This window comes from Pteropus vampyrus, unplaced genomic scaffold (genome assembly GCF_000151845.1).
Source record: "Pteropus vampyrus isolate Shadow unplaced genomic scaffold, Pvam_2.0 Scaffold80, whole genome shotgun sequence".
Taxonomy (NCBI): Eukaryota; Metazoa; Chordata; class Mammalia; order Chiroptera; family Pteropodidae; genus Pteropus; species Pteropus vampyrus.
The window spans coordinates 6,104,847-6,112,181 of NW_011888861.1; positions in this window are offsets into that span (position 1 = coordinate 6,104,847).

The following is a 7,335-nucleotide window of genomic DNA, read 5'->3' on the forward strand; positions in this document are numbered from 1 at the left end:
GCCAGAGTTTAAAGGAGTGCAGAAAATCCAGTTCTACCCTGCCCTCTGGTGGTGATATGATGCATAGCTCTCCTTATCTGATACCCTGACATTTAAATCTGGAAATGAGTATTCTTTAGTTCTAGTGACTAGTCTTTAGTTTGAAGTTTGGGGGTTTTTTCTTCTTCTTCTTCTTCTTTTTTTTTTAAATTTTCAAGTAATGTTGTTTTTATACTCTATCCACCTGGTAGACTTGGGAAATTTTTATAAATAGAAAGTTTGTAGATACTTCAAAAGCGTTAATTATTTTCCCCTATAACAATATACAGTGAAGAATTTTTCATTCTTCACTTAAAGTATAGATTTGCATTTGTTCAATTAAATCCTAATGCCCACAACTAAAGGAGGTATATCTGATTTTGGTCTCAATGTCAGCAAAATTACACTAAATCTTTGCACAGACATTCATAGCCAAAGGCAAGATATCATTTTACTTTTGGGTAGAATTTGTCAGTTCCTTCAGTAACACTGGGCTGTGACAGTACCCACGTGGGTTTGTTTGTTTTTAATGAAAACCAAAATATGATAGCTTAGCGTATGTCTTGTATCTTTATATTCACATTGTGTTTTATAATCACAAAGCAACATCTGTGTCACATATAATATCCTTCCTATCTTTTGTCTAAGCCTCAAATAGTGACCAGTTTTGTCTATAGTTATGCTGGGATAGCTCCTAAATTGAATTATTCCCTACTTTTTTCAACTCTCTCAAAGCCAACTAGCGTATGACTCAGCATCCGTCTAAATTGGTCCCAGAGAATGCTGTTATATTAGTGAGAGGGACCTAGAGACATCACAGTGAAGAGATGAAAAGAGAAAAACATAGCAGAGAGGTGAAGGATGACAAAAAGGAATCCAGATACTGGAGCGATAAATGAATATAAATAAGAAACCTCAAGAAACACATCTAAAGGAGAGGGTCAAGTAGGCTACTTTAACCTGGAGGTGATTTCTAGTGTTACATATTCTTGGAAATAGCGAGGCTAGAATATGTTAAGGCACTAGAGAAGGAGGAGACAGAGAAAGGAATAAATCAGCATCTGACCTATGTGACATGTTTGTTTCAGTATTCTTTAAACGAAAGGAAGCTGCTGGAAATGAGGACAGAAATGGTGGCATTGGTAAGAAATGAGTCTGGCTTTTCTTGGTCATTTTATTCATCTCCGCTTCATCCCATGCATGATTATTGTTGTTTGTAATGATGTGTCATAGGAAAATATATGCAGGTTTAGTGTCATAGGTTTTTTTTAAAATGCAGTAAAAATACACATAAAAATTACCATTTTAACCATTTTCGAGTATACAGTGACATTAAGGATATTCACATTATTACACAACCATCACCGCTGTCTGTTCACAGAACTCTTTTCGTCTTTCAGAACTAAAACTCCCCTCGTTAAACACTGACTCCCCATTTCCTTCTCCCCACAGCCCCTGCCAACCACCATTCTGCTTTCTGTCTCTGCATTTCACTAGTACTCTAGGTATCTCATATAAGTGGACTCATACAGCATTTGCCTTGTTGTAACTGGCTTATTTCACTTAGCACCTCAGGGTTCATCCATGTTGTAGCATGTGTCAGAATTTCCTTCCTTTTTAAGGCTAAATAATAATTCCATTGTATGGCTGTACCACATTTTGATTATCCTGTCTATGGATACTTGGGTTGCTTCCACCTTGTGGCTGTTGTGAAGAATGCTACTATGAACATGAGTGTTCAAATATCTGTTGGAGTCCCTGTTTTCAACAATTTTCAGTATATATCCAGAAGTAGAGTCATAGAATTTTTTTTAATTTTTTTTATTTTTAGCTTTTATGGCATGCATTACTTCTATTACCTGGGACCTCTGAAACCTGTAAGAGACTTCCATGAGAGAACCCTGAATATTCCTCTGAAATATTCCTCTGAAATACTTTTCAGAGGAATATTCCTCTGAAATACTTTTCTTCTCATCCAGGCACCTATTTCCTTACTCATTACCTGAATCATTAGCCATAAAGAACTACTTATTTGCCCTAGAATTTATAGTGAAGCATTTTCAGTGTTTTTTTGCCTTAATGAAATATGATAACCACTTTATAACAGCCAAACTCACCACCTTTGGGGGTTAAACTGTATTTTATTTGGGAAAGGACACAAATAGGCCTTTGGTATGGCCAAGCCTCATAATAATAAAACACTCGTGTTTGAATTATAAAAGAAGACAACTTTTAAAAGTGTGAATAGAAATAGTGTCAAAGCAAGCACTATTGCTTTTAGATTATCCAAAATTCCATTAATTTATTAAAGCAATTTTTGTATGCCTTTCATTAAGAGGAATTTAGAAGGATGCAACATATTCATTGCCATTGAGAACAGAGTGGCTTCATAATGTTAACCTTGTGGAGCAATCAATCTATAATGTACAAAAGCTTTTTTTACATAGCTTTTCACATTTGATTCTCTGAACAGTGTATGTGAAGGCAAGGCTAATAGTATTTTTTTCCCCTTTTCTCAAACAGAAGGAAACAGGCCTAGCTATCTTAAAGGCCCTAATCAACACAACATAGCATGAGAATAGTAGAACTAAAATCAGAGCCCATGTCTCCTTAATCCTACCCCACTTCCCCTCGACTGCACCCTGTTGGGAAGTTGCTCTCAGGACTGACAGAGCAGAGGGGATGGTATATCCCACGTGGTTTAATGCTGTGAATCTCTTTGTTTTGAAAGCATGCCCAGCAAGATCGGGCGGTCACCCAGACAGACAGGAAGATAGACACTGAGGTTGCTGGTCTCAAAACTATGCTCGAGTCGCACAAGCTTGATAATATTAAATATTTAGCAGGTAAGCTATTTTGTATCTAAGTAATTAAAACAAGCTAAAAATAAAATTTATAAAATAAGTCAGTGACAAATATTGCATTTCATTGATTCTAACATTTTTTCATATTTTAATATCTCTGAAATTGGAAGACATAACTTCCAGTAGATGGAATGTCATACTACAATTGGCATGTTTTTCTTTCTTAGTAGTAAATAAGGAGTAATTTTGCTTTGGTAATTTTTGAGCCAAAAGAGGAATAAAGATACATGTACAAAAAAATTACTTAGCCATTATTTTAACTCAAATTTAACATTTTGGGTTGATCAATATTTTAAAGTTACAATAGTATTTAGAAGTAAAATTTTGCTCATAAAATTAAAGAGCAGGTCCCTTATACAGTACATATACTTTGTGACCACAGAATTTTTGTGATTCTAAACTTTATTGAAAAGTCTTCTTAAATATTGGATACATTTGTACTTTGAAGATGATGATTTCAAGCGTGGAATTTATTTTAATGGGCACGTTTCATGGAATGTGGCACATCGGGGAGCAAGCAAAGTTTCTTGTTTTGTTTCCTTTTGGCAGATAGGCAGATAAGTCTATCTTAATAAAAAGTAGTTCCTTCAAGTAACTGTTAATATAACTAATACTATGCTCACTTTTTTTTTTTCTTACAGGGTCTGTATTTACGTGTCTAACAGTAGCTCTGGGATTTTATCGCCTGTGGATATAATAAAGTTTCTATTTAAAGAGCTCTCTATTGTTCTGCCTAAAGAATACAAAAATGTTGTGCTTTTTTTTCCCCTTGTTTTAAATTTTAACCCTGATTTTTTAATGCATATTATTTATTTTATGCAAATTATGGACATGTAACCAAGACAGAAGTCAGAAATTTCATAATTGCTCTTTTATCTTTTCTAGTTTAGTTGACTTTATAATACTGAGTGGGAGTGGACAAAGCATGGAAGACCACTCAGCTGGATCAGTAAACTTGGTCTAACTGTGGCACATTCCAACAGTAAATATTTGTATAACTCTCTACAATTTTAAATATTTTGTCACATGGAGAATTTGGGGTCTCCATTTAAAAGGAACATTGGTTTTACTAAGTGCTGAAGAATCATTGAAACTAAACCTAGAGCACCAAATCCTCCTTACCTGCTGACCCAGTGCCTAACGTCAGCCAGCCAGTCACTGTGTTAGAGTGTTGTTTCAGCTCTAGTTGGTTGATATGTTAATGATATAGCTGTACTTTATGTCAAAAGGAGACTTTTTAAAAAATTTCCATCGTCTTAGTAAGTTACTGTCATGGTTATTTTTCATGTGCCTTCCAGCTAGAAAATCTTGTTGCTTAATGAAGTGTAATTGTAATGAGGACTCTTGTACCTCTAGATTTCTCTTCCTCCCTCACAGTTTGAGAGCCATAATAATACTCCACTTGTGGCACTGCCTTTCTAGAAGACTTGCTAATTCTAAGCATGGATATCTGTGGGACAGGGTCTACTTCCTTCTGGTCTTCTTTTTCTACAAGGGAGGCAGTCTGTTTTCCTTCTGTAGCAGTATCTACATATTTAGATAGTACATGTACTTCTTAGAAAAGCCTTTAATGAATATGCCTTTGCCTATTACAGTCTCAGATCATAGACTTTCAAAATTAGAGAACTGTCATGCCAAGTATGTGAATTTAGGTTGATTCCTTTGGTCATTAAAAACATTCTCATGCCTACCTTACCTCTATATATTTAAAACAAATTAATTCCTAGATACAACTGGGGTTGTTTTGAGGAAGCACTTTCTCATCTTATTTGGATGGCACATGGGAGAAAATAAGCATTTTAGAAACGATGACCCTTTCCATCTTTCTCCACATGCATGCATGTATATATAACCTGGTACAGTGTGAAACCACCGATCAAACTGGCACAAGACCTGATGCTACTGTTCCAACCACACTGCCAAAAAAGTTACCTTTTGTCCTTTGGATGTCATTTTTAAACTTTGGAAAGTATAAGTCATTACCTTTTTTAAAAATATTGATGTAACACAGATTCTGAACTCCAAATAAGTATTAAAATTAAGTACTTTTGCATTACTGATATCAGTTTCAAACAGAATAATAATTTAATCTTTTTCAGTTGGATCCAAAATCAACTGCCTCATCAAATATTTTATTGATATATTCTTCCCCTTTCAGAGAAAGATCCCCGGAAAACAATGCATATTTAGCAATTGCCTTACATTTTAAAGGCTTAAGTAAATGACATTCAGACCCGTTCAGACTACACTTGCAACTACTTAATGTAGATATAGCTTTGGTTAGTATGAGTTTGGAGAAAGGGGCCAGAGAGCAGGCACTCCTCCAAAATAAAGAATCCCCAAGAGGAGAAAGTACTGTAAATTATGTCTCAAAGCAGACACCGATGTACAGGCAAAAACAATCAAGTGACCTTACATCCCGATAAGATATTTTTAACATTCAGTGGGGTGACATTCTTTCATCTGCCAAAAGTATTTGAAATGACATTCCTACTGGTGATCGTGGGCTGCATCAGTCCGTCACTTAATTTGGGCCATTGAATTTGCTGTAGAGGTGTTTGCAGCACAGAACAGCCTTTTTACCCTCCTCTGCCTTGGGAACAATGAACTCTCCTGATGGAGTGGATTGTGTGCATATATAGAGGTCAGGAGGGTTCGGGACCGTTCCCTTTATTTAGTCAAATGTATTCTATTCAAAAAGCATATGAGCCAAAAACACAAGTGTCCCCTATCCATTGCTGGCTCAGAGGTCTGTGAACGGCATCAGTGTACTGTGACTGAATACAATAAAACTTCTTCAGCTAGCGTGGCTAGAAGGATTCAGGTCACTTTAGGAAATTAGGCATTAGCACTCAGAAGGGGGAAGATGCCTGGAAAAACTTCCCAGGAAACCTATGTGTAGCACATGGGAAAATGAACCATAGCTAGATCCTGAAGACATTCCCCTCTGGGAAACTACCTTAGGTACAAATGCCTAAAATGGAACGTCAAATGGACAGAAACTTTATATTTCCTTTTCATGCACTAATCGCTCCATTCTTTAGGGTTCCTCTGCATTCTTACTTTCTTCTCTTCCCTCCCCTGCCCTTTACTTCTTTCCTGCTCCGTTAATAAGCAAAACCTGTTTGTGTATACAGTTCTTTATAGGAAACACAAATTTTGGTTTCTTTGCTGGTCTTATTATTACTCGGCTGGTTTCCTAGCTTAATATCTAACGAAATTAAATCTGAGCGTATTCATTTTTTCCCTTAAGTATGCCAAGTACCTCGAGCAGTCACAAGTTCAAGAAGAAAGACTTGACTCAAACCAGACATCTTGCTGGAATTGGTCTCTGAACACTGAAAACCAAAATCCTGAGCCACAGTGAACGTGACCCTGCCTGGGTTGTCGGGTTCAGCTTGTGCTTTTCCTTCCGTCGCCCCACTTGGTGACATGATCATGTGTTGGTCTCCTCCTTGCCAGCCTCTCTGCCTGTTAATTAACTGTGTCAACATTAGCAAGCATTTCTCTTCCCCCACCCTAATATGCTGTGTTCTAAGAATTTTGGCATTATTTCTGAACAAATATATAGATGGCACTATAAAACTCATGTCTCGTAAACTTTGGCTTTAATATATGTTTATCAAATTTGTTGTGATTTTTCTGACACTAAAGCAAAAATATGTTAACCATAAATAATTTATTCTTTATGTATATAAAATGTTTGAGAATGTTTAGCCTTTTATTGGAATTTTATTTGGAAAATGTCTTTCTACATATTTATAATTATATTCTTCCAATTATAACCTAGATTGTTTCTTAATTCATTACTTATACAAATATTCAGTTACACTATACTATATAGAGAGTAGGTATAACATTTTTGTTATCTAAAATAAAATATTCTTTGTGACTAATACACTTTCTGTTTGTTTAAATTGAGTGTGAAAACTAAAACAACTTCTGCCTACACTGTATTTCAACTGTTATTCCCTCCAATTGTATATAACACTGGTGTATTATAACAATCTAGTATCTAAAAATTTGAATTTACTTAGAAGATAAAATTGAAAGTAATTTTTTGATTTTCAAAATAAATTTGTTTTTCAAAAGAATTAGCATGCTCATGTGAAATACTTTACTTGTTTGAGGGGAAATGAGGTTTATACACAAGTTTTTAGAAATAGCTAAGGACTTAGGTTGCAAGTGATAGAAACACAAATCAAGTTAGCTTAAACAAAAAGAAAGAAATCTGCTTTTCTTGGCTGACATGCTCAAAGTTCAGAAAGAACTAAACTAAAACATCATCAGAACTCCTCTCCCAGACTAACTTCACGTGTGGAGGGCTGGAAACACCCAGCACATGCCCTACAACTTAGCGATTGGAGAGTTCCACTTCGGAAAAGCCTGGAAGGAAGTATCTGAAGCAAATAGCTAAGATAGCAGCCAGTAGAAAGATCCCGAGAGGGATGCT